The sequence below is a fragment of the Tamandua tetradactyla genome, chromosome 7 (assembly GCF_023851605.1).
Source record: "Tamandua tetradactyla isolate mTamTet1 chromosome 7, mTamTet1.pri, whole genome shotgun sequence".
NCBI lineage: Eukaryota > Metazoa > Chordata > Mammalia > Pilosa > Myrmecophagidae > Tamandua > Tamandua tetradactyla.
Window position 1 is genome coordinate 5,000,708 of NC_135333.1, and position 25,563 is coordinate 5,026,270.

General features: G+C 43.6%; 1 long non-coding RNA gene and 1 other non-coding gene across 2 annotated transcripts in view; both read right to left on the reverse strand.

Moving 5' to 3' along the window:
• Nucleotides 1-840: 840 nt before the first annotated feature.
• On the reverse strand, nucleotides 841-911 carry TRNAD-GUC (transfer RNA aspartic acid (anticodon GUC)). Its single transcript has one exon. It is a non-coding gene; the product is annotated as a tRNA-Asp (tRNA).
• Nucleotides 912-15,320: 14,409 nt separating this feature from the next.
• Nucleotides 15,321-25,563, reverse strand: part of LOC143689464 (uncharacterized) — a 45,741-nt gene continuing 35,498 nt past the window's right edge. The window contains exon 3 of the long non-coding RNA XR_013178798.1: nucleotides 15,321-15,423. This is a non-coding gene — a long non-coding RNA (uncharacterized LOC143689464). The remainder of the gene's footprint in view (nucleotides 15,424-25,563) is intronic.

A 25,563-nucleotide genomic window follows, 5' to 3' on the forward strand; every position in this document is an offset into this window, starting at 1 on the left:
CCAAAGGAATAAATCACAGCCCCTCAAGCAGGTGCTGGGCAATCCGGCTAACAGGTCAACGCAAGGTTATCTGCTTGCCGAGTCTTCTCTCTGTTGGGTTAAGGGGCCATCACACTCTGGTGCCTAGTAAAGGTAAAGAATTATGACCAAGTATCTGAAAGCAGGAGGGTCTATGCACATCTGTAATTACTGCCTGACAAGTCTCTGCAGGGCCTGAGACTTTCCAAGAGAGCTCAGTGGGGACTCTTTCTGTACCTGGTAAGCCAAGGTGCATCCTCTGGGTAAAATCCAGGTGAAGGAACCAGAATTCAAACTTACATAACTGGGTGGGTGTTTTATGACATGGCAGGAAGACTCGGAGTAAAAGTTACCAGGATCCTAAGCTGTTACAAACCTAGTTGAAAGCTCACATCCATCTTTAAGTACTCCCAAAAAATAAAGCATGATTCTTTTCCAGCACTGCTGTCTCCTAACATAAGCCACAAATGTGAGCTGCATATATAATTTTAAATTTTCAAATAGCCATGTTAAAAAAAGTAAAAAGAAACAGGTGAGATTGGTTTCCATAATACCGTTAAGTCAATTAATTCAAAATACTGTACTGCATCATGTAATCAATATAAAAGAATTACTAATGAGATATTTTATGTTCTTGCTTTTTTGGTAAGAAGGCTTCAAAATCCAATGTTTGTGTGTGTGTGTGCACGTGCTGTATGGCAGGGTCACATTTCATTATTTTTCCATGTTTGTATCCCGTTATTGCAGTGCCATTTGTTGAATTTTTGTTGTTTGTTTGTTTTTTCCTTTGTTTGCTTTGCTTATGTGTTTGTTTTGAGGAAGTGCATGGGCCGGGAATCGAACCTGGGTCTCCCACATGACAGGTGAGAATTCTACCACTGAACCACCCATGCATCCCCAGAATCCAGTATTATTTTGCACTTAAACCTACCTCATGTTGATTTGAACGAGCTACATTTTAAGTGGTAACACCCACATGTGGCTCCCAGCTATCATATTAGAGTGTGAGGCATCTAGAGGCTTCTAGAGCCTTAGAAGTTGAAGTTTTTGCTTCACATTTTGAAGAGCCTCTGGCCAGTGGAGCCATTCCATAAACTTGGGATGTAGAGCGAATAAAATTGTTATACATGAACTTTCAGTTTATGTAAAATACTAGTACTCTTAATAAATAAGATTTTCTAAAGGACTTCTTTCAAACATTATCAAGCAGGTCTGAAACCCTGACTTCGCTATTACCTTCAAATGCCAATAGTTGCAACCGAAGCATTGTGACTTTGGTTAATAATTTATCACACCTTCACAATGGAAAAATAAATAAAACCGGATTTTAACTGCTCCACTCGTCTAGGGTCACCTGCGAGTGTTGGGATCAAAACACACGCATTCCTATGCTTCTGCTCTGGACAGAAAGACTTCCCTGGAGCAGAGCTTGTCTAGTGACAGACAAGCAGCCCAAGAATGGGCTAAGGCGGCAATGGGAGAAGGGAAGGTCCCTGCTCTCCCTGAGAGGTTTCTCACGATGGGATGCCAGCCCTCAATCCTGAAAAAACACTGCAAGTTCGTGGGGGAGAAAGAAGGGAAGAGGGGGGACAGGAAGGGGGCATCCAGGCAGAGGGAGCAGTAGGGCAGAGACAGAGCCCCGTGCTGCAGCAGCAGCGCTGTCCAACGGAAGCACAGCGCACGCTGCATAACTGAGTTAACAATTTTTAGCACCCACCCCTACAAAGATCATTTAAAAGCAGATAAAATGTATCTTAACATTTTATTTAACCCACTTTATCTAGGTTGCCATCGATCTGAAAACACACTCACAAAAATGTTTACATTATTTCATAAATCTTCAAAATTCAGCGTGTGCCTTTCACCTACAGCACACCTCAGTTTGGACCAGTTACGTTTTACCTGCTCCATAGCCCGTGCGGTTTAGGGACCACCACGTTTGACAACGTGGGTCTACGCTGGGGGTGGGCGGCGGCGGTGGTGGTGTAACATGATCAAAGTCTTACGTCCAAAACAGACGTCGGGCCAGTTTAAAAGGAGAGGGTTAGAGATGAAAACGAAGATTCAGTCACCAAAACATTTTGGAGGGGCCCAGGCTGATGAAATCCCAGCCTGTGGTGCTAAATGCAGTAACCAGCTCATGAACAAGAGGCAGCAGGTTTTCTGACGTGTTCCCCAGGGTGTCTGTGTAAATAATGCAGCACGGAGGAACTCAGGCTAAATTTTGCCAAGTGCCTGGACACCAAATCACAAGGCTGACCCAGAAAAGCGCGAGTGCACCTGCGGAATTTGGAGGCAGGCAGCCGGATCCCAGCGAGTCCGCGGGGGTCACCTGAGGTCACTGGACAGCCTCCCCCTCCACTGCCGAGGGAAAACTGCAGGGGGACGGGGACGGCAAGCAGCGTGAGACTGCCTAATGTGGAAATGTTTGTATCTGGGGCAGTGGAGGCGCTCCGGGCAGCTGCACAGGCCGCGGAACTGAGGCCAGGGCAGCAGAGCTATTAGCGCAGAGCTTGACAGTAACCAGATTCATAGAGGAACAATGTGAGACTGCTACGGCCCCACGCGCTTGCCAAAATCCCAACAATATCTTTCCTAATAAGTCTGGCAGTGCCTGATTCCTCTCTCTGAAGAATAACCTCTCCCCTCCACCCCCGGTCTTATTTAAGAAGAGGGGGTGGGGTGGGGGTGGTGGAGAAGGAGAGGAAGCCAAACTGAACAAGAATTTGGAAAACAGCCCTCCTGTCCCCTGCCCTCCCTCTCTCTTCCACAGATCTGTTTTGTGAATGAAGTGGGCACTTTCTCCAAGATGCTTCTTTACCCTTTGGACATTGAGCCTGTCCCGCACTCTCCTGGGGGAAAGAGGGGGTGCGCCCCGTTGGGGGCTTCCCTCCACCTGTTTCCTCCTCCTGCCGCCTCCTCCTCCCCAGAAGGCACCGGCCACCTAACTTCAGAAGGCGGTCATCTCTCCCGAAGTGGGAGCCTTTGCATTGCCGAGTCCAGAGCTGCTGCCTCTGCCCGGTGGATCCCAGCTACTCTTCCCTGCTGCTCTGGGGAGTTGGTTTTTGTTGTTGTTGTTGTTTTTTTGCCTCCTCCAGCGTTCCAGCGCCACACAAAGGGAGCTCAGGATTACGCCACGTGTGTGTTTGGGTCAGGAGCACTTTTGAACTGTAGCTCCAAGAAAGAACAGCCTGTACAGCCACTCCACGTTTCCCAGCAACAAAGAATGCACAATAGATCAGCCCTCACTTGCAAAACAATTTTTTTTTTTTTTTTTTTTTTTTAAAAAAAGAAGTCTAGCCGGGTCTCTTTACAGGGTCCTGGAGAGGCGGCGGCCGGATGGAGCACCACTCCAACGGCGCCGCCCACCGCCGGCGTCCCTCCCCCCCGGGTTCCATCAGGGTTTGACCTTGGAGTGGTCCAAGCCCTTGTCATAGGTTCCGGTCAGGGTTGTGCAAGCGTCAGGGCCCAGGTGTGGTTGAAGGTCAGCTGCAGGCGGACCAGAGGAGGGGTGGGGGCTTTCCCGCCCCGGGGAGAAGTTTGCAAAGACTAAGTTTCTTGCCAGAGGGCTCGTAGATAATTAACATGTTTCTTTGTGTTAACCAGAGAGTTAATAGTTATTCAAAAGACTCTTTGATACTGGGGGTGGGGTGGGGGGTGAGCGGGGCAAAAAATAAGTTAACCATTAATCCAAGGAAATGCCATAAAAATTAGGCTGGAAAACACAGTCTGGGAGAGGAATCCGAAAGCTGGAGGGTTAGGCTGGGCAGATCTGGTGGGGACGGAGGAGGGAGAAAAGCCTGTGAGATGGAAAGTTCATGCATCTTTAGAACAGAGGCGTTGCTTTTTTTTTTTTCCATTTTTGTTTTTTTTCATTGCTCTGAGGAAACAGACAAGGGACAACAAAACAACAAACGTGGGAACATTGCAAATAAAGCCAGTTTTATTGGCCTTTTTGCTCAAGCCTCCCATAACTGAGCAGGTCCCCTGAAAGGCTTGTTCTCCCAGCCTCTGAAAGGTCCATGATTTTCTTCCTCCCTCCTACCTCTTTGGGGAGCAGGAGGGCAGCTGAGACACTTCATGCTCTAAGAAGGCCAGCAGGGTCGGGCGTTGGGGAAGGGCGGGAGTGCAGGCTGCAGGCACAGGAGGTGCCGCTCCTGAATCACGGCCCTGGGTCCCAGGGCAGCGCGGTCGGTCGGTTTGGGCTGTGCCAATGCCTGGAGAAGGCTGATGTTCACTGCCCTGGTGGGCCCTGGAGAAAAGCAGCATTGCTCTCAGTTTCTTGCAGTCAGGCTATACCACCAGGTCCTGGCTGCCCACCAATGCCTTTGCAGGAGATCTGCAGGGTGAAACGCCAGCTCTGCCTGGACCACCCTAGACGTAGCCAGGGACGCCTCGTGGCAGCCTCAGCAGGGTGGGGAGAAGCTTGGAGGAACCGTAGCCCCTCCCTCATCCATCACACAGTGTTCGAAGGCTCTCTAAGTGCAAGTCAGTGTTTGAAATGCTTTCAGAATATGAAGACCCCATCCTGTCCTCAAGGGGTTCATGGTCTAGGTGGGAGATAAGACAGTTTATGGGGAGGGTCCGGAGAGCAGCAGAAACAAACTGCTGAATAGATTCAGAGAAAGGGGAGCCCATGTGACTGCTGGAAAGGCCAGCAAAGCTTCAAGGAAGAGGCTTCTCCTGATCTGGGCTTTAAGATGAGATAAGGTTTTGACGGGAGAAATGGAAGTGGGAAAGGCAGAGAAAGAGAGAGAGAGAGAGGGAGGGAGGGAGGGAGGGAGGGAGGGAGGGAGGGAGGGAGGGAGGGAGAGAGAGAGAGAGAGAGAGAGAGGAGATGTTGAAGTAAGAGGCCTATTTGGAGTAGAAAAGAGAACATTTGAAAGGTGGCTTTGGGTCTCTTGGTGAGGAATCCTGACTGCCCTAGTGCCCTCCAATTGGTGTGCTGGAAACCCTAGAAGGTTTTGAGAGGAGAGTGCAATTATCAGAGTGGGAGATGGTGAGGAGCAGGTGGGATGGTCGGAGGAAGTTCACTGTGAGGTAACTTGGGTGCCTGATGTGGTGAGGGTGGGTGTGGAAGACAGACGCAGGAAGAAAAAGAGGCTTTCTGGAGGGAGCACCTGGTTCGATCTGGAGGGGAAGGAACAGGGGACATCGGAGGGGAGGGAACCCAGGAGGCTTCCAAAGAGTGCGTGGTGACTGATAGTATGGGCCTGGAATCGGGATGGGGCTGTCCCTGGAGCACAGGGGGAGGAGGGCAGCAGGAGGGCAGCAGGAGGGCACTGCTTCCGATGTGCCCTGAAAATAGACATTCAGAAAGTCTGAAGATTGGGAAACCCTTGAAAGGGAGGGGGGAGGCCAGTGAAGCCATCTTGCTGCAAGTGACCATGTTGTCATTAATGTGGTGGCAGGTCATTGGCTGGGAGCCAGGGGGCAGGGGAGGGACAGGGCTCAGAGCTAGCAGGAAAATCCAACCGGGAAGGAAGTCAAGCTGTGAGGTGGGGTGGGCAGCTGAGGGGAACAATTGTGAATTTGTGGGCCCAGTGGGCAAGGTTTTCTGGATCTTTCTATGACTGCGGGAGTTCGGAAAGCACACAGTGAAGTCGTATTCATTCATTCAATAGTTATTGAGGATTTACCACATGCCAAGACGTGTCTGGGGCACTGAGGAAAAAGGACAAGCACCAGAGCTCCATTCCCCATCCTCGGCAAGTTCATTGCACGGTGGGCAAGAAAACAGGCCGCTGTGAAATGGCCTAATGGGGCTCGGTCCTGCAAGTCAGGACCACCTGTGCAGGTTTTTAGGAATACAAATTCCTGTCAACTCTCTCACTCTTCCCTCCTTACAAAAACTCTCCTGCTTCAGGCCACAGGCCTGTGGATTTTTTCAAAGGCTGATTCGAATGCGCGGCCCGATGGAGGCTCACTGTGATGTGGCATTGTGAGACCACCTGCCCATTTAGTAGCTATAGGTGTGTGCAACTGCTCTTGCATCTGTCTCTGCATCTGTGAAATGGGATAATAACCATCTCTAATTCATGATGGGGTGAGAAGCGAATCTAACCTGCATGTCCTTATTCTAGATATTTCATATAAATGGAATCAAACAATATTTATCCTTTTGTGTCTACCTTCTTTCACTTAACATGCTTTCTCGATTTATCCATGTTGCAGCATGGATCAGAACCTCAGTGCTTTTTATGACTGAATAAAAGCCCATTGTATGTATATACCACATATTGGTAACTTGGATTTGAGGATCAGGAAAGGCTTTCTGGGGAAGGAACTTCCAAGCCGAGACATGCAGGAAAGTTAGGGGTTGACCAGGCCAAGGTAGGTGAAGGGTGAAAGTGAGGAAGGGGATACCATTTCAGGCAGAAGGAACAGCATGTGCAAAGTTCCCAGGCAAGAGAGCAAAAAAAACATTGAAGGAAAGGAAAGTGCTCTGATGAGACTGGAGTGCAAGGAAAAGGCAGGGTGGCAGAGGTGCCTGGAAGGTGGCTGGAAGTCTGGTAGCATCTGACTTTTATCTTAGGGCAAAGGGGAGTTACTGCAAGGTTTTAAGCAGGAAAATGATCAGATCTGTGTGAAATATCCTTCGTGCTGCATTTTGGAAAATGGATTGGATGGGGCAAGTCTTGAGGAGGAGGCAAATTAAGAAGATGTCTCCATAATGCTAGCAAAAGATAGTGGTGACCTGAAGGAAGGAATTGGCAGTGAGGGGAGAGAAACGGGCAGATCTGAGGAACACCTGGATGACCGAGAGAGCTGAACCCAGTAAGGATGATCCCCAGGTCTTTGGCTTGAACAAATTGCCAGGTGGATGGTGGAGCCATTGTGTTGAGAAAGAGAACATGGCAGGAGGGCACGTTTTGTGATTAAAAAAAATAATAAATTCAGATTTTTCAATGTGTTGAATTGTCAGTGTTTATAAGACCATCTCAGTGGAGCTGTCAGTGAGTTTGAAGCTCAGGAAATATGACTAGTTGTAAATAGGTTTTTGGAAACTATGAACAATGAGAACTATTGGGATTGACATGATGTTCATTGAAGAGCAAAGGGGAGGGAGGAAGGCGTTCCAGGTGCTCAAAAAAGCAGGCTCTAAACTGGCTGACTTTGGGCCTAAAGTGGAGATGCAGGTGAGTATTCTAGGAGTTCTTGACAAATGGCTGGAGGAGTGAAGAGTCTGCAGTCAGAGTGGAAGAACTCTAAGCTAAACATGTTTGAAGTGAGGTAGTTCTGAGCTCCAAAAGCAGTGCCCTGTGTATGGCTAAGGAAAGGCCGCGAGGAAGGAGAGTGGTTGAAGAAATTGTAAATTGGTACTGTGAGGGGGTGCCAGGGTAGTTCGGTGGTAGAATTCTCGCCTGCATGTGGGAGACCTGGGCTCAATTCCCAGTCCATGTATTTCCCAAAAAGCAAACAAATAAGCAAAACAAACAAACAAAAAATTCAACAAATGGTGCCGCAATAACAGGATACTCACATGGAAAAATAATGAAATGTGGCCCTGCCGTACAGCAAAAAAAAAAAAAAAAAATGCTACTGTGAAGCTGCAAACACTGAGACTACCAGCAGATACAGCAGGAGGGAGGGAGCAGGGGGTGGTACTCAGTGGGGCAAGGTGAAGTGTTTCTTGGTGGCCAAAGAGATCACAGCAAGGATGAAGAGTATGTGACAAACATGAACGGCCAAAAATGATGTAAAAATGATCATGGCGGTGAGTGCACAACTATGTGATAATGTTGTGAGCCTTTGATTGTATGCTTTGGATGGACTGTATGTGTGTGAAGCTATCACAATAAAAATACTTTCTTTTTTAAAGTGAATGGCAAGGACCTGAGTTTGATTCCCCACTCATGCATGGTCTGCCCCTCGCCCTCAAAAAAAGTGAATGGTAAAGAGGCTGTGGGCTAGCTGGGCAATGCTGTGAAGGCTCCAGTCTCCTCCCTTCCTTGGGAGTGAGAAAGAACTGGGCAAAGGGGTAGATGCCTTTAGGTCCAACTCCATTACCTGACTCCTGCAAAGGCACTGACCGGGGAAAACTGACTTCAGGGAAGACAAATTCCCAAGACCCACGTTACCGGATGTTCGTGTGCAACTCACCTACTTGCCTGGGCACAGAGAGGCTTGGCCTCTCCCCCAAGCTCTACTCCTGACTTGCCCCATGAATGAAGGCCTTAGTTTCTCTGTCTGTTTAATGGAATAATAATTCTTGACATCTATTTGCCTCATATGGATACTATGAATACAAAATTTTTCCCTAGTGCTTTGGGCTCCCCCCTAAAAGGAACTACCTAAATATTAGTGCACTCACTGCTGGATTTTCTTGGACACTGATCAACTTAAGTGGATAATAATAAATCCTTCTTGTCTATCTTCGAGAGATTAAAAGAGAGAGTATCCCATAAGACCTTGTTTCTAGAATCCTCTTCTCTATAAAACCACTTTCAGGAAAAGGGTTTGAGGATATACCCATGGTTGACAGATGCAAGCCCCTGAATTTTTTGGTTTTTAAAATTCCCTTCCTCCAAAAAGTTAAAGGGGAAGGAAGAAAGAGAGATTGAATATTTACCGATTGTAAATATGTTTTCTCCAGTGGCTGAGAGATTTCAGAGTCCAGAGGTTATCCTGGAGGTTATTCTTATGCAATATATCGCTATTCCTTTTCAGTTTATGGTGTATTGGAGTGGCTGGAGGGAAGTACCTGAAACTGTTGAGCTGTGTTCCAGTAGCCTTGACTCTTGAAGATGATTGTATAATGATACAGCTTTTACAGTGTGATTATGTGATTGTGAAGACCTTGTGTCTGATGCTTCTTTTATCCAGGGTATGGACAGATAGGTTAAAAAAAAAAAGTATGGATAAAGAATAAATAACTAATAGGGGGGACAAAGGCTAAAATAAATTAGGTAGATTGAAATACTAGTGGTCAATGAGAGGGAGGAGTAAGGTGTACAGGTTATATGAGTTCTTTTTTTATTTATTTATTTTTCTGGAGTGATGCAAATGTTCTTAAAAATGATGTATACGCAACTATTGATGATATCGTGAGCCATTGATTGTACACCATGTATGGGATGTATGTATGTGAAGATTGGTCAATAAAAATGTATTTTTAAAAACTCCCTTCCTCAACCAGCTAGACTAAAGCTCCCAACCTAGAAGAGTAAGAATGGAGTTGGGGAAAAAAAAAAATGGAGTTGGATACTCTGGGACCAGGTATAAATATATGGTGGATTCCAGACTCAGTCACTCATTTATTTATTTATTTATTCATTTATTCCATTAAAATTTACAGAGTATTTACCATGGGGTGCCGACAAAGGATCCAGTCACCAACCCCAGGGTTTGACTACCTCTGTCTAACTCCAGAACCAGCTCTCCATGGCTGGATCTTTCCTTCAGAGTCAAGCGATTTGCTTTGTGTTCCTGTATCCACTCATTTCTACCTGTCCATGGGCATGGGGTGAGTGTGTTGTCTGGCCAAAAGAAGTTGTTTCCCGGGTGGAGGGGGATGGGAGGGGCGTGTGTGTGTGTGTGTGTGTGTGTGTGTGTGTGTGTAGCCCAAAGACCAATGAAGAGGGGGGAAGGATAGAGGCCCCAAATGACAGCTTGTCTTCTCCCTATCCTAAGCTGGGACTTCCAGCTGGGATGGCTAGGAGCATTAGGTGACAGTGGTTTCGTCCAGGTGTAATTCCCCATTTCCCTAAAGAGTTTGTAAGTTTCTCAGGCATGGGGATCTGAATCCCCTTCTCCTGCAGAGCTGTTTACACAGTAGGGTTCTATTAAGTGGCAATCAAATAAATGATTTACTTAGTGAGTCTGAGAACTAGATCATTCGATTTAAGTTCCTGCTAGTGGAGACAGATCCTGAAGAGGCTTCTTTAACAGAGTGGCCCAAAGTTTCTTATCTTGACTGAAAGTAGGCGGCACAGCATAAAAACAGTAACAAAGATGCTGCCCTTTAAGGTTCAATCTTGATAGATTAACTCCAAGCCGTGTCTCATTTAAACGGGCCACTATTTGCCATGGTTTGTAAAACCCAATTCGGGAAGAATCTGAGCAGAAGTGTGCCTCGGATCCTGCATTTCTCCCATTCCCTTCTCAGGGGCTGAAAGAAGAATGGGACAACCTGATGCTTTCTCAGTGAAACCTCAGCCTTTCCCACTTCCTGCTTCTGTGCCTGCCATGCAAGACAGGTATTCCGTGGGACTCACCTGAGCAGAGTCAACATTTCAGTTCCTCCTAAGGCAGAACTTTTTGCAACCAGACCCACCCAATGACCACGGGGTGCCCCTCTAACAGGGAGGGTTGGCCCAGTGTTTGCAGGCAAAGGCTGGGCCACCATCTGCTTGGGATGCTGTAAAAGGAATTCCCACCCTGGCTAAGTGTTTACACCAACTAATTTTGCAGGTGCCTCTCAGATTTAAACTTCTTTCTTCCTTTGGTTTTAGGTTATGCATCTCTAGAAAGAATACTGCCAGGCCTAGCCCCTGACTCCACAAATAAAGTACAATGGATTGAGAAACAGGATTGATTTGTTGTTTAGGACCTTTGTAGCCATTAGATCCAGCATGTGCAAGCTAATTCAGTTCATGGGGTAGAAGCTGGTCACTTGGATGGCTAAAAAAAAATCCTCCACAGAACAGCTTCAGTGACAGTGGATAGTCAGGGCCTCAATTAGGCAGAAATTGCTGGTCTCCGTGTTCTGCTCGACTCCACCCTCAGCCTCCTGAGCATTTTTCGCATTGATTGAAAAGTGCAGTTGGTACACGATGTGTGTGAAAGCGCTTGCATGAAAGTGATTTTATGGCTCTGGCTTGGGTTCATAAGCCAAGCAAACAGAAGAATCTCAAGAGTAAAAGGGGCAATAAAATAATCACATAACACTTTGAACCCACACTAAATACCACCTTTATTTCAAGGCTCTCAACGTGTTTGACAAACAAGTTTAGAACTGCAGTGGCAACCCCCTTTTACCAGTGAAGAAACTGAGTCACCGTGAGGTGAGGGCTTGAAAGCACACAAGGTTTTGTTTTGAGGGAGAACTCTGGGAGATTTCAGCTGCAGACTGCAGTGGGTGGGCTAGCGGAAGAGCATTCACCTGACCCACACCTTCACTTTGAGCTTAAATGTATATATTCTTATCCAGAGGCATAAATCCTACCCAAGAAGACTGAACAAGTCTACTCTCCCGTGGATGGCCTCGTTGACTTTGAAGTTAGAAATCCAACAGCCGCCAGTTTTGATGCTCACAAAATGTGAGGCACTGACTCACCTAAACCTCTCTACAGTCCTGTGAGCTCAGTCTTGACATCCTTGTGTCGTTTAGGAAGATGGGACCTTAGGGGGTTTCTTATTTCCCAGATTTTTTGCTCAGAGGCCAGAAATGTTCATTTATCTCGCCTGTCTCAATTTCAGAATACAGAGATGGCCAAGACAGATTTGATCAGATTTTCCTTAGAGTCCAAGGAAACAATTTGGGGGATGAGCAGCTCATGAACAAAGGTACGGGTGGGCTGGACAGTCTCCTTCGAAAGTCACAAATATAAAGAACTCCAAAAATATGGCAAGGGATTGTTAAAATGGTGGAGAACATTCCACAGCATTTTTATTCATGCTGCTTCATTATTCAAATTTTGGAAACTGCCCCCATTGAATGTATTTTAATCGTTCAATATGGAACAACTCTTGAGTTACAAGAGATGGTTGGCCCAAGCACCACCCACAGTGGTTCTCATATACCCCCTCCTGGGAGAACCCACAGTCCCACCTAGCTCTCAGAGAAACTCTGGCAGAGACTGATTAGCTATTCAGCAAACCCATGTCCCTTTCCTCCTGGGCAAGCAAGGGTCTATTACCCAGACTCCCTTGTAATTAAGTGTTGCCATATGACTGGGCCTGGTCAATGGCATGGGTGCTGGTCCATCTGCCTATAAAGACTCCCTGAGCAATTCTCTCCTGTCTTCCTCTCCATCTGTGAGCTGGATGTTAACACCCAGGGTGATCTTGGAAGCCACATATGAGGATGGCAGGCCCTCCAGCAGCCTGGAACCTGATGAAGTGCACAAACCAGAAGCCCTCCCCCATGCTTTGCTATTGATTGGACTTCATGTTGTAATAGCTAATATGACCTTAATTAACAGAGTGATTTAGAAATAAGAATCCACCCTCTCCAGATTATAAATGAAAAGTTCCAAAATTGCATCCCCCCAGAAAAATGGTAGAAAGAAATTCAAAACACAGAAATATCGCATTATTTTCCTTCTTTGTTGAATTTGTGGCCTGTGATAAAACTCAACTTCCTCAGTATCTTTCCTGGATACTGTAGGCTGTGGATGACAAATGGATTTTGTCCTGAAGCCACCGCCAAAGGACAGATAATTGCTGACTACATTGAAAAGGATTCTAAAGCCAAGTCGGGGCTTGGCAGGAAAGAGTATTGAGATCACCAAGCATTCTCTGTCAAGTACACAGAAGGGGGGAGCAGCTACATATGGGCTTGTATCAGCTAGTGGCTCCCAAAGGCCTGTTTATGGACAGATTTCTTCAAAATTACTTGGGATGCTTGTTAAAACTTCCATTTCCAAGCTGCTACCCTCACACTCTCAAGATCTACTGGATTAAAACCTCTGGGTGTGAACCTTAAAAATCTGTATTTTAACAACCTTTTCATGGAATTTTGCTATATAATCAGCTTAGAAACCACCCAGTAACATATAGACACCTACACAGGTACCATGGCATAGTAGTAAAGAGCACTGGACTGTCTTTACCACTTTGAGCTGGGTGACCTTGGGTGAGTCACTTAACCTCTCTGTGCCTCAGTTGCCTCATATAGAAATTAGAGCTATCATCTTCTTTAAAGGGATATATATTAGGGAGATTAAATGAGATTATGTATAATAAGTACTCAACCAATATTAGTTTTTATTATGTTGTAATACAATAAAAACATAGTTAAAAACACTTTTCCTGACGATTTCTAAATGCCCCGGGATGGGTACCACCACATCACCAAGCTGGAGCCGTGTGACGGACAAGAGCGCACAGGACTCTGTGGCAGTCAGTGTCTCCACTCTCTGCTTGCTGCAGCAGGCAGTCCTGTGTCCACTCCACAACCACAGGACAAGGACCCTGGACAGGGCGAGGAGCCTAGAGGAGGATCAGAGATGACACACCTTGAAGCCACCTTTGGTCGTGGCCATGATGGCTATAGTGACAGGGGAGATGTTCTCGTTTGCTAGATACTAGAATGCAACATGCCAGAAACAAAACAGCTTTTAAAAAGGGAATTTATTAAGTTGCAAGTTTACAGATCTAAGGCCATAAAAATGTCCAAATTAAGGCATCTAGAGAAAGATACCTTAACTCCAAATAAAGGGCCAATGAAATTCAGGCTTTCTCTCTCAGCTGGGAGGGCACATGGTGACATCTGCTAGCTTTCTTTCCTCATTTCATAAGGGGGCATTTTCCTTCTTCATCTCCCAAAGTCTCTGGGTATGTGCGCTCTCATGGCTCTGAAGCTTTTTCCAAAATGGTTCCCTCTAAAAAGGCTTCAGTAAGTGACCCCACCTTGAATGGGTGGAGATACATCTCCATGGAAACCATCTAGTCAAAAGGTACCCCCCAAATTGGGTGGGCCACATCTCTATGGAAATAACCCAAAAGCTCCCACCCAGCAATATTGAATGAGGAATAAAGGACATGGCTTTTCTGGGGTACATAATAGCTTCCCACTGGCACAGGGGGTAATGATGTCCATGATGTTGGCCCTGGTGACCACGGGAAGGACAGTCACAAGTGACGTGATGGTGGTGGGCAGAGTTGCTATGAGTTCAGGGCTGCTGGAGAAAGAGGAGCTAGACCTCCATCAAGAATCACTTTCCTACCTTTTGAGCCCTTCCACACCATGGCATATTCCTTGACTCTGCTTTAGCAATAGTCACATCCTAGCTTTTGGAACTTACCTCTCATTCCCCAGCATGTGCCATCAAGACACAAACAAACAAAACTCCTGACTCTGGTGGACATCACCATGAAAGGAATTAGTTAGAAGGATAACTGATAACTCACAAATCAACCCAGAAGTTTTGCAAAATGGGCAGGAAGCAAAGCACACCGGGGTAGGCAGCTTTAACCACAGCCAAAGTTATGTCATATTAACAACCTGATGACATGCTACTCTCTGGAGCCCTGACCACTCTGCCAGCCCCTTGGCATCACCACTAATACAGGTGAGGTGTTAGGGCCTCCACTGCCCAACTGCCAGATGGAGTCTGCAAAGTCCTTGTGCTTCTTTGCTTCACTAACTGACTGAGTCTAAGGAAAGGGCCTCCAGCTGACCAAGCTTCGGGCCTGTGCCTGCACCCTTGCTACCAGGGGTCTAGGAGAGCATGGAGTCGGCCTTTTCTGTTTCCCTGGTGCATGGTGGAGCCCAAATATAAGAGGTAGGTTCAAATTCAGAGCAGTAAAAGCCAATAAATGTCCACTACATCCCCCAGCCCTGGCTATTTTTGGTTGGTCAACAAATGGAAAAGCAGGAAGCCTATTTTGCTGGTCTATGTGCTTGTCCATCTGTGGGTCCTTATAACTAGGTTTCGGGGACCAAAGGAGACCATCCGCCCAGGGAGGAAAGGATATGCATGTTTGTTGAACACATATTGTGGTTGCCTTTTCCAGATGGAGCCTTTGCCCTTGGACAATGGTGCTTCAGTAGCCAGAGGACCTCGGTCAATCCCAGGAGACAGGCTGGACTGTACCTATCAATCAGGAGGGATAGAGGGCTGTGCGTGAAGAGTTGCTAACTGAGGCCAGTGGTGCCATGGGGCCCTCGGTGGTTAAGAAACCAGATGCGCGTAATCCAAGCACATTCTACAGAACCACCTACCAAATGAAGAGCCGGGAAGTCTCAGTTCTAACCCTGCTGCCCTGCCTTTGCTCACGGCATAGCTTTGAACAGATCTTTCAACTTTTGTGACTCAGTTTACTCAAACTGCTAAATGGAGATAATCACGTGGAGCTCAAAGGACTTTTGTAAAACTCTAATGAGTGTTTATATAACACTTTGTAGACGTTTATAGACATTTGAGCTGGGAAAGGAATTACAAATTACTCAGGAGTAAACAGTATTTAGAACCTGGATTTTCAACAGTCGACAGATTTTCCTGAATGTTTATAAGACCATTGTAGCTGGACACCCTGAGTGTTCCATTAGCTCACACTGGTTTCATGTGAAGCACCTCTCCTCTCTGAAAAGCATATTGTATGCTTAGAGGTGGGGAAGGGGGGCACTTACATACCACACATTTTGTGACTCATGAGCCAAATGACTGGTTTCAGCAATGGAAATCAGATGGCGAATACTTTTCTTCTCTTCTCCTTCCCCTCCTCTTCCTCCTCCTCCTTTTCCAAGGGATTGGGAATGAAAGGACAACAAAAAATTATTTTGAAAGCAAGAGAAACCCGATTTCTCCCCAACTACATATCTTCCCAAATTGGTTGTCTGCTCATATACTTCTGAAGGGAATTTTCATATACATGATTTTAATAAATAATTATTCACAGAGAAATTTAAATGTCTTTTCCACAGGATTTTGGAATAAAAAAGATAGAGGACAGACAGGTAGGGAGGAAGAGAATAAAATATAATGAGTCCCTGCGTGCCAAGCGCTTACCTATGTGATTCTACTTGCCCTTTTTCTCCCTTATTTTTACAACCCCATAAGAGTGAATATTACCATTTCCATTTTAAAGATGATCATTGTGTGGCCAAGCGCCTTTCCACGCCCAGACATATCTGTCTCTGCTTCTGTTTTGTTAATGCTGTTGCTACACTACCGTCATCTACACATAGTTACCAAATGCACAAATACTGTGCAAGTGTCCCAAACTTTGCCACATTCCCTTGCACAGCAGTCAATACTCTTAGCCACCAAACAGAAGAAAATAGGTAGAATATGGAGGATAAGAGAGAAAGACAGTGTTTGAAACAGAAAGTTGGTGCTCTCAGGCTGTCCTTTTATTGGCCAGAGGAGAATGGATGCTGGGGGTAGAGAAGAGGTGGCTCTCTGAATTTTTCAATATTGAGTGAAATTCAGTTCTTGTTTTGTCCTCCATTTCGAAGACACACTCTCATTCTGCAAACTCCTTGCTGTTAGGTTTCCAGGTCAACGTTAACTGGGAAACCAGAAGCACTGGGTGTTTTCTCCCAACAACTCCTATGAAGGGAAATTGTACCTCCTATCCCTGACCCACAAAGCATTTTCATGTCCATGATGCATTTAAACTTTGAGTCTTTGAGAAAAGAGAGGAAACATCCACATAAGGAATGCCAAGTCCAGAGTTTCCCACACCCACTCGGCCTGGCACTCACGACCAACCAAGACCTGGCAACATGTTTCCGTTCCCACCATAGTCCCTCCATTCATCTGGCAAACTTTCATTTGGAGCCCCTATCAGATGCTAGGTCTAGAAAATGATGTAAGGGAATGGTCTCTGGCCTCAAAGAGATTACAGTCTAGAGGGGAAAGAGAAAAATCACATTAATCCCAGAAAACTACTTTACAGAGGTATGAATACAGTACACTAGAAGAATGCACCGTTCTGCTCAGCTAAACCACACCCCACTGCTTGAAAAACTATGGGTATTCAGGCTCCCTGCTTGAGATGCTTTCTATGCTCCCCTTTGGCTTAAGTTTTCTCAATGCCCCCCTTGCCTATCAAAGACGCTAGCTTCTTCAAGGAGCCTTTTCCGATCCCCCCCATCCCCACTCCTCTCACTCTCCTTTGAACTCTTACGTCTCCTTGTTGGTATCTCCTTTATGACGCCTCGGATTTCCTGCCCTGTTATTTCCACATTTGTCTTACGGCCCACACAGTGCCGTATCCTCCTTAAGGCAGAGAGTCTGCCTTGCACATGGTAGGGACTCAATAAATATTTGTGGAATTTAATTAAATCCTCTTGAAAATCTTATCAAGTAAAATAATAAGGAAGTACAACATTTACGGGCACCAAAAGAGTTCTACAATAGAGTATTGTTAAGTTTAAAAGGCAGGTTATAAAATAGAATGTGTAGCATGACCCTGTTTATGTAAATATAGATGTGCATTGTTTCAATCAGGGTCTCAGCAGGAAACAGAATTCATCCCATATGGTTTCTATAAAGAAGCTTAAGTGAAGGGACCATTTCAAGAGCTGTGGGCAAACGTCACTGAGCGCACAGGAGATGGTGAGACGCCCAGACTAGCAACAGTGGGAAGCCACTACAGTCCCAAAGCCCTGATGAACAAATGGGGGGCTCATGCTTGCAGGCTGTGGCTAGAACTGGAACCGGGAGGAGGAAGCCAGCAGTGATGTGAAGTCAGGGAGGACAAGCAATTGCCCAGAGAGGATGCAGGTCTGAAATATCCTGACTTCTTTCTCTTTCCACAAGCTTTGCTCTTGCCGCTGCCTCCGGTTGACTGAACATTACGGGAAGCCAGGAAGCAAGAGGACCAGCCTTCTGGGGGCACAGTTGGAGACTAAGCAGCATACACATAGTTCTCTAGACACTTAGGAAAAAGGCTGGAAGAATATGCTCCAGGAGGGATATGGAGATGTGATTATAAGGGATGGTTACCTTTTTCTTTCTTTTCTTTTTTTTTTTTTTTTGTCTCTTTTATGTATTTTTTTTACAAAGCCCATATATTGCTTCTATAATCGGAAAAATGTAGGTATTTTATTTAACACTCCGACCTTCTAGAACTCACCACAGAGAAAAAAATTGAATAGACATAGCTAATAAATAGTGATCTGCACATTTAAACTCTTCCTAAAATGATTCAGTCACTATTCTGTACAGTCGAAGTCACACTTAACTATTAATGTATTCATCCATTCATAGACTCATTCAACAAATATTTTTGAGCGTGTCCAGTTCCCCAGGAGATAAGGCTGTAAAGAAGGCAGACATAGTCCCGGACCATGTCATCTAAAATCTGGCAGGGAAAACGGGCTTGCAAGAACAACTACATGAGAGATGGAAGGGTCCAGTTAGAGGGTCACATGGAGGCACCACTTCTGGGAAATACATAGTGGTGCTCAACACTCACCTTGACTGGCCTCTTTACTCACTTACGAAATGAGCATTGGGTGCTGCGTCCAGCATCACACCCAGTGTATCATTCTTTTCTCCCTCAGAATCAAGAAGCACAAAATAAGCTGGCACCTCCATTTCTATCGGATGGTGCTAACCATTCAAATGCAGGCTGAGTCAATGCAATATGAAAAATGAATTCAAATAATTTTTTTCTTAAATTAGCAAATTAAGTGGGTATTTCATAAACATGATTCCAAGACATGGACCTCACTAAATGAGTGGGCTGTTTCAGCATCCTGCTAGATATAAGCCCATCCTCCTTTGCCACTGGCCTCTTGCTCTACAACCCCAGCCTAGGCTCCTCTGCACGTATTTATAGGGTTATTGCAATATTGACCTTGGTTTTCCCCTCTGGTTGCAGCTCCCACATTCACAAATATAGGGACCCCTTTTAAATGCTCCAAATTTGGCAGATTGTCATGTGGCAGTGATGTGTTTAATTTCTTGATTAAGAAAATACTCAATGAAAATAGTATTCAATAACTTTAGATATGCTTTCAAATAAATATGTATGCTATTAAATATAAACATCTACATACATTAAAAAATAATAGTTCACATGGGTGGAACATGTTATTTCTTCCTCATGCAAAACATTTTTAAATTTGTGCATTTAGTCACTATCATTATGCACTCTAGGCATTCCTAGGTTATACCATCTCAGTCTTTATCATATACCTTTCCTTCTGATTTCATTTGTGTCCCCAGGGCTCCTCCCTCTATCATTCTCACATTCAGCTTCATTCAGCGTTCTAACATTATTGTGCCACAATCAGGTAGTATTGTACTATCCATTTCTGAATTTTTAAAATCAGTCTCATTGTACAATCTGTATCCCTTCAGTGCCAATTACCCAATATCTACCTTATTTCTATTTCCTGATGACCTCTGCTCTTAACTGCAATTATCCAAGTTCATTCATTAATGTTAGTTCATATCAGTGAGACCATACAGCATTTGTCCTTTTGTTTCTGGCTAATCTCATTCAGCATAATGTCCTTAAGGTTCACCCATGTTGTTACATATTTCATAACTTTCTTCTGTCTTACATCTGCATAATATTCCATTGTATGTATATACCACATCTTGTTTAGCCATTCATCTGCTGATGGACATTTTGGCTGTTTCCATCTCTTGGCAATTGTAAATTATGCTGCTACAAACATTGGTGTGCAAATGTCCATTTGTCTTCTTGCCCCCATGTCCTCTGAGTCAATACCTAGCAATGGTATTGCTGGGTCATATGACAATTCTATTCTTAGCTTCCTGAGGCACTACCAAAATGCCTTCCACAGTGGTTGTACCATTTGACATTCCAACCAACAGTGGATAAGTGTGCCTTTTTCTCCACATCCTCTCCAGCACTTGTCGTTTTCTGTTTTGTTGATAATGGCCATTCTGGTGGGTGTGAGATGATAACTCATTGTGGTTTTGATTTGCATTTCCCTAACAACCAGGGAAGTTGAGCATCTTTCCATGTGCCTTTTGGTCTTTTGTATTCCTCTTCAGAAAAGTGTCTGTTCAAGTCTTTTGCCCATTTTGCTATTGGGTTGTCTGTCTTTTTGTTGTTGAGTTGAACGATCTCTTTATATATTCTGGATACTAGACCTTTAAATGATATATTGTTTCCCATTATGTAAGCTGCCTTTTATTTCTTGATGAAGTTCTTTGATGCGCAAAAGTGTTAACTTTGAGGAGTTCCCATTTATTTATTTATTTCTTCAATGCTTGTGCTTTGGGTGTAAGGTCTAGGAAACCACCTCCTATTATAAGATTTATAGGATATTTCCCTACATTTTCTTCTAATGGTTTTATGGTCTTAGATCTAATGTTTAGGTCTTTGATTCATTTTGAGTTAACTTTTGTATAGAGTGTGAGATATAGATCCTCTTTCATTCTTTTGCAAATGGATATCTAGTTCTCTAGGCACCATTTATTGAAGAGACTGTTCTGTCCCAAGTGGATTGGTGTGGTAGTTAGATTCAGTTGTCAACTTGGCCAGGTGAAGGCATCTAGTTCTGCAGCTGTGGACATGAGCCAATGGTATGTGAACCTTATCTGTTGCTGATTACATCTGCAGTCGGCTAGGAGGTGTGCCTGCTGCAATGAATGATGTTTGACTTAATTGGCTGGCTTTAAATGAGAGACTGCAATATAGCACAGTGCAAGCAGCTCAGCATACCTCATCTCAGCACTCTCAGCTCAGCCCAGGCCTTTGGAGGTGCAGAAAGGAATCACCCCGGGGAAAGTTGTTGGAACCCAGAGGCCTGGAGAGAAGGCCAGCAGAGATCGTCCTGTGCCTTCCCAGTTAAGAAAGAAACTCAGATGAAAGTTAGCTGCCTTTCCTCTGAAGAACTAATGAAATAAATCCCCTTTTATTAAAAGCCAATCCGTCTCTGGTGTGTTGCATACCCACAGTTAGCAAACTAAAACAGTTGGCTTGACGGCCTTATCAAAGATCAATTGCCCATAGATGAGAAGATCTTTATCTGAACACTCTATTTGATTCCATTGGTCAGTATATCTATCTTTATGCCAGCACCATGCTGTTTTGACCACTGTAGCTTCATAATACACCTTGAAGTCAGGTAGCATGAGACCTTCGACTTCATTTTCCTTTCTCAGGATACTTTTAGCTATTCAGGGCACCCTGCCCTTCCAGATAAATTTGGTTATTGGTTTTTTTATTTCTGGAAAGTAAGTTTTTGGAATTTTAGTTGGTGTTGCATTGAATCTGTGAATTAATTTAGGTAGAAATGACATCTTAACTATATTTAGTCTTCCAGTCCATGAACACAGTATGCCCTTCCATATTTAGGTCTTCTGTGATTTCTTTTAACAATTTCTTGTAGTTTTCTCTGTATAGGTCTTTCATCTCTTTAGTTAAATTTATTCCTAAATATTTTATTCTTTTGCTTGCAATTGTAAATGAAATTTGTTTCTTGATTTCCCCTCAGATTGTTCATTACTAGTGTATAGAAACACTACAGATTTTGGAGTGTTGATCTTATAACCTAACACTTTGCTGCATTCATTTCTTAGCTCTAGTAAGTTTGCTGTGGATTTTTCAGGGTTTTCAACATATAATATCATACCTGAAAACAGTAAGAATTTTACTTCTTCCTTTCCAATTTTGATGCCTTTATTTCTTTTTCTTGTCTAATTGCTCTGGCTAGAACTTCCAACACAATGTTGAATAACAATGGTGATAGTGGACATCCTTGTCTTGTTCCTGATCTTAGGGGGAAGGTTTTCAGTTTTTTCCCCATTGAGGATGATGTTAGCTGTGGGTTTTTCATATATTCCCTTTACCATGTTGAGGAAGTTCCCTTCTATTTCTATCCTTTGTAGTGTTTTCAACAGGAAAGGATGCTAATTTTTGTCAAATGACTTTTCTGCATCAATCGAGATGATCATGTGCTTTTTTTGCTTTGCTTTGCTGATATGGTGTATTACATTAATTGATTTTCTTATGTTGAACCATCCTTGCATACCTGGGATTAATCCTACTTGGTTGTGGTGTATAATTCTTTTAACAGGCTGTTTTGATGTCCAAGAATTTTGTTGAGGATTTTTGTGTCTATATTCATAAGAGAGATTGGTCTGTAGTTTTCTTTTTTTTTTTTTAAACATCTTTGTCTGGCTTTGGTTTGAGGGTGATGTTGGCTTCGTAAAATGAGTTAGGTAGCTTTCCTTCCTCTTCAATTTTTTTGAAGAGTTTGAGGAGGATTGGTACTAATTCTTTCTTGAATGTTTGGTAGCATTCACATATGAAGCCATCTGGTCCTGGACTTTTCTTTTTGGGGAGCTTCTTAATGACTGATTTAATTTCTTTGCTTGTTATTTGTTCACGGAGGACATCTATTTCTTCTCGAGTCAATGTTAGTTGTTCATGCCTTTCTAGGAAGTTGTCCATTTCATCTACGTTGTCAAGTTTATTAGAATAAAGTTGTTCATAGTATCCTCTCATTACTTCCTTTATTTCTGTGGGGTCAGTGGTCATGTCTCCTCTTCCATTTCTGATTTTATTTATTTGCATCCTCTCTCTTCTTCTTTTTGTCAACTTCACTAAGGGTCCATCAATCTTATTGATTTTCTTATAGAACCAACTTCTGGTTTTGTTGATTTTCTCAATTGTTTTCATATTCTCAATTTCATCTATTTCTGCTCTAATCTTCATTATTTCTTTCCTTTTGCTTGCTTTAGAGTTAGTTTGCTGTTCTTTCTCTAGTTCTTCCAAGTGGACAGTTAATTCCTCAATTTTTGCTCTTTCTTCTTTTTTGATATAAGCATTTAGGGCAATAAATTTCCCTCTTAGTACTGCCTTTGCTGCATCCCATAAATTTTGATATGTCATGTTTTCATTTTAATTTGTCTCGAGATATTTACTGATTTCTCTTATAATTTCTTCCTTGACCCACTTGTTGTTTAAGAGTGTGTTGTTGAGCTTCCATATATTTGTGAATTTTCTGGCACTCTACCTATTATTGATTTCCAACTTCATTCCTTTATGACCTGAGAAAGTGTTTTGTATGATTTCAATCTTTTTTAATTTATTGAGACTTGCTTTGTAACCCAGCATATGGTCTGTCCTTGAGAATGATCCATGAGCACTTGAGAAAAAGGTCTATCCTGATGTTTTGGGGTGTAATGCTCTATAAATTCCGTTAAACCTAGTTCATTTATTGTATTATTCAAATTCTCTGTTTCTTTATTGGTCCTCGGGCTAGATGTTCTGTCCATTGATGAGAGTGGTGAATTGAAGTCTCCAACCATTATGGTAGATGTGTCTATTTCTCTTTTTAGTGTTTGTCTCATGTATTTTGGAGCATTCTGGCTCGGTGTATAAATGTCTATGATTGTTATGTCTTCTTGTTGAGTGGTTCCTTTTATTAATACATAGTGACCTTTTTTGTCTCTTTTAACTGTTTTAAATTTGAAGTCTAATTTGCTGGATATTAGTAAAGCTACTCCGGCTCTTTTCCGATTGTTATTTGCATGAAATGTTTTTCCCCAGCCTTTCACTTTCAACCTATGTTTACCCTTAGGTCTAAGATGTGTTTCCTGTAGAAAGCATATATATGGGTCCCATTTTTAAATCCATTCTGCCAGTCTATGTCTTTTGATTGGGGATTTTAATCCATTAACATTTAGTGTTATTACTTTACTGGCAGTACTTTCTTCTGCCATTTTGCCTTTTGGATTTTATATGTCATATAAAACCACCAAAATGAAAGAGAAAAATTCTTTTCAAAGCAGGATCCCCATTCCTCAGGTTTGCCAATCAAGAGCTTAAGTTGGTACGTTGCTCTGTGAATCTCCAGGTCCTATGTGCCCCCTCCTTCCCTTCAAGGCCCATACCTTTACAATTCAAAAAAACCTCTGTTTTTTGTTGTTTTTTTTCTTTTTCTGTCAGCCCTGCCCCCACTGTTCTAGGGCAAAAGCCAGTGACCTCCACTCTTACTTGAGGTTCAGCTGAGCTGGGGGCCTATTTTTAGTAGTCAGAATTTGTTAATTAATTCCACAATTGGAGTTTGATTGTGCTCAGTCCCTGCTGCTGGTAAAGTCTCTTTCCTTTCCCCCCTGGGAAGCAGCCTGTGGGGGAGGGGCGCCAGCCACATCTTGGGGAACTCATGGTTCTGGTTGGGCTCGCAGCCAGTCCAGCTGATCCAGACTGGGGTGCGCTGTGTGTCCAGTCGCTGACATGGCCCCAGCAGTTGTTCTGTACTGTTCTTGGCTATTTATTAGCTGCTCTGGAGGATGAACTAAATCCCACACCTTACTAAGCTGCCATCTTGGCCCAACCCCTTCATCATTGTCACATGTTATTTCTTCAGGCTACATAGGTGGGACTTGGGTGGCACAAGCAATACCAGGCCCCTTATAATAACTCTAGGTGACCCCCATGCCCAGGGATATGAGGCTTTCAGGTGGAAAACTGGTAATGACTGGCCTTTCCTATGGGTCCATTGAGCTACACAGATTACAGCTGCTTAAGTGTCTGGGATTGACAGCTCAAACCATCCCATATCCCAGTCCCCTCGGACCAAGTCCTTCAAGGCATCCTCCAAGATGGGAGGGGAACTGGCCAAATCCAATCAAGATGTAGACTTCAAAAGTCTTTGGCCAATTAGAGATATAGAGAAATATGGGAAAATAGTGGGTGTAAATCCTGGCTTTGCTATTTGTTATGGAACTGCTCTCTCATAACTTTAGTTGCTTTATATACAATATATATCATTAACATCATCATCTTCATCCTTAGAGCTCACCTAAAAAATTATGTGTAGGAGTTTCACTGGGTAATGAGATTAGGGTGATTTTTAGTTTTAAAATTTTATTTCTTTTCCATGTTTACTACTATTATTATGTACTTAATCTAAATGCTTCATAAATTATAAAGCATTATGCATACTCTTGTTTTTTTATCTGTACAATAACAGCACTGGACACACAGGCTGCTATTAAAAGTTGTAAGTTATCATATTTTTATTGAGTACCTACAACGAAGTTAGGATAAATGAATCAATGTATGTAAAGCAGTTAATACCATGCCTGGAACATAGAGTACTTCATATTTTATGTATCTCTTTATTTGGTTATTGATCAACTGATTAATTGTTTGTTGTTACTACTACCAGAGCATTTTGGGAACAGTTTAGTCCATGTCACCCAACTATAGGAAAAGTAAATCAAGGTCGGCCACTTAATACCAAGGCAGTACTGCATTCAAAGTGGCATCTTTCGGTCTGAGCAACCATTTTCAGAGAAAGGAAGCTATGTTGGTACTGCCTGCCTCAACCTAAACCAAGTTCGTCAAGTGGGGCCTACTACAGGGCAGATGACTCTTCAGGCGAAACCACAGTCAAGCAATTTTCCCTTTGCATCTAGAAGGCAGAAATGAACTAGCATTTACTGGGAATATTCTAGTATTCTGGTAATATTCCAGACATGGTGCTAAGTGCTTTGCATACACTATCTCATTTTAGCTAACAACAAAGAAACTTTCCCAAGGTCATACTAGCCAGTATTGGGCCACACTGGAATTTTAACCAAGGTTCAGTTAACTCAGGATTCTACAAGCACTTCTTCCTAATTTCTACTTACTTCATAAACTTCTAAAAGTCACTCAGAATGCTGATCCCAATCTGCAAAGCTCCTTCCAGTCGACAAGAAGTGAAGAGTTCGCAAACCCTGAGGCCTTAGGCAATTAGTTCATTCATTCTTCAGCTTCTTTATGCCCTTAACAGTAAAGAAAAACTACCTGCCCACACGGTGAAATGCATTCAGGTATTCTAAGATCCTTGGTCCCTATACTATCTATATAGCTTTCACGGAAATTTGACGTGCATGGGAGGGGACATAGGTCCTCACACCAGCTGAGGGACCTGTGTCCAACGGCAAA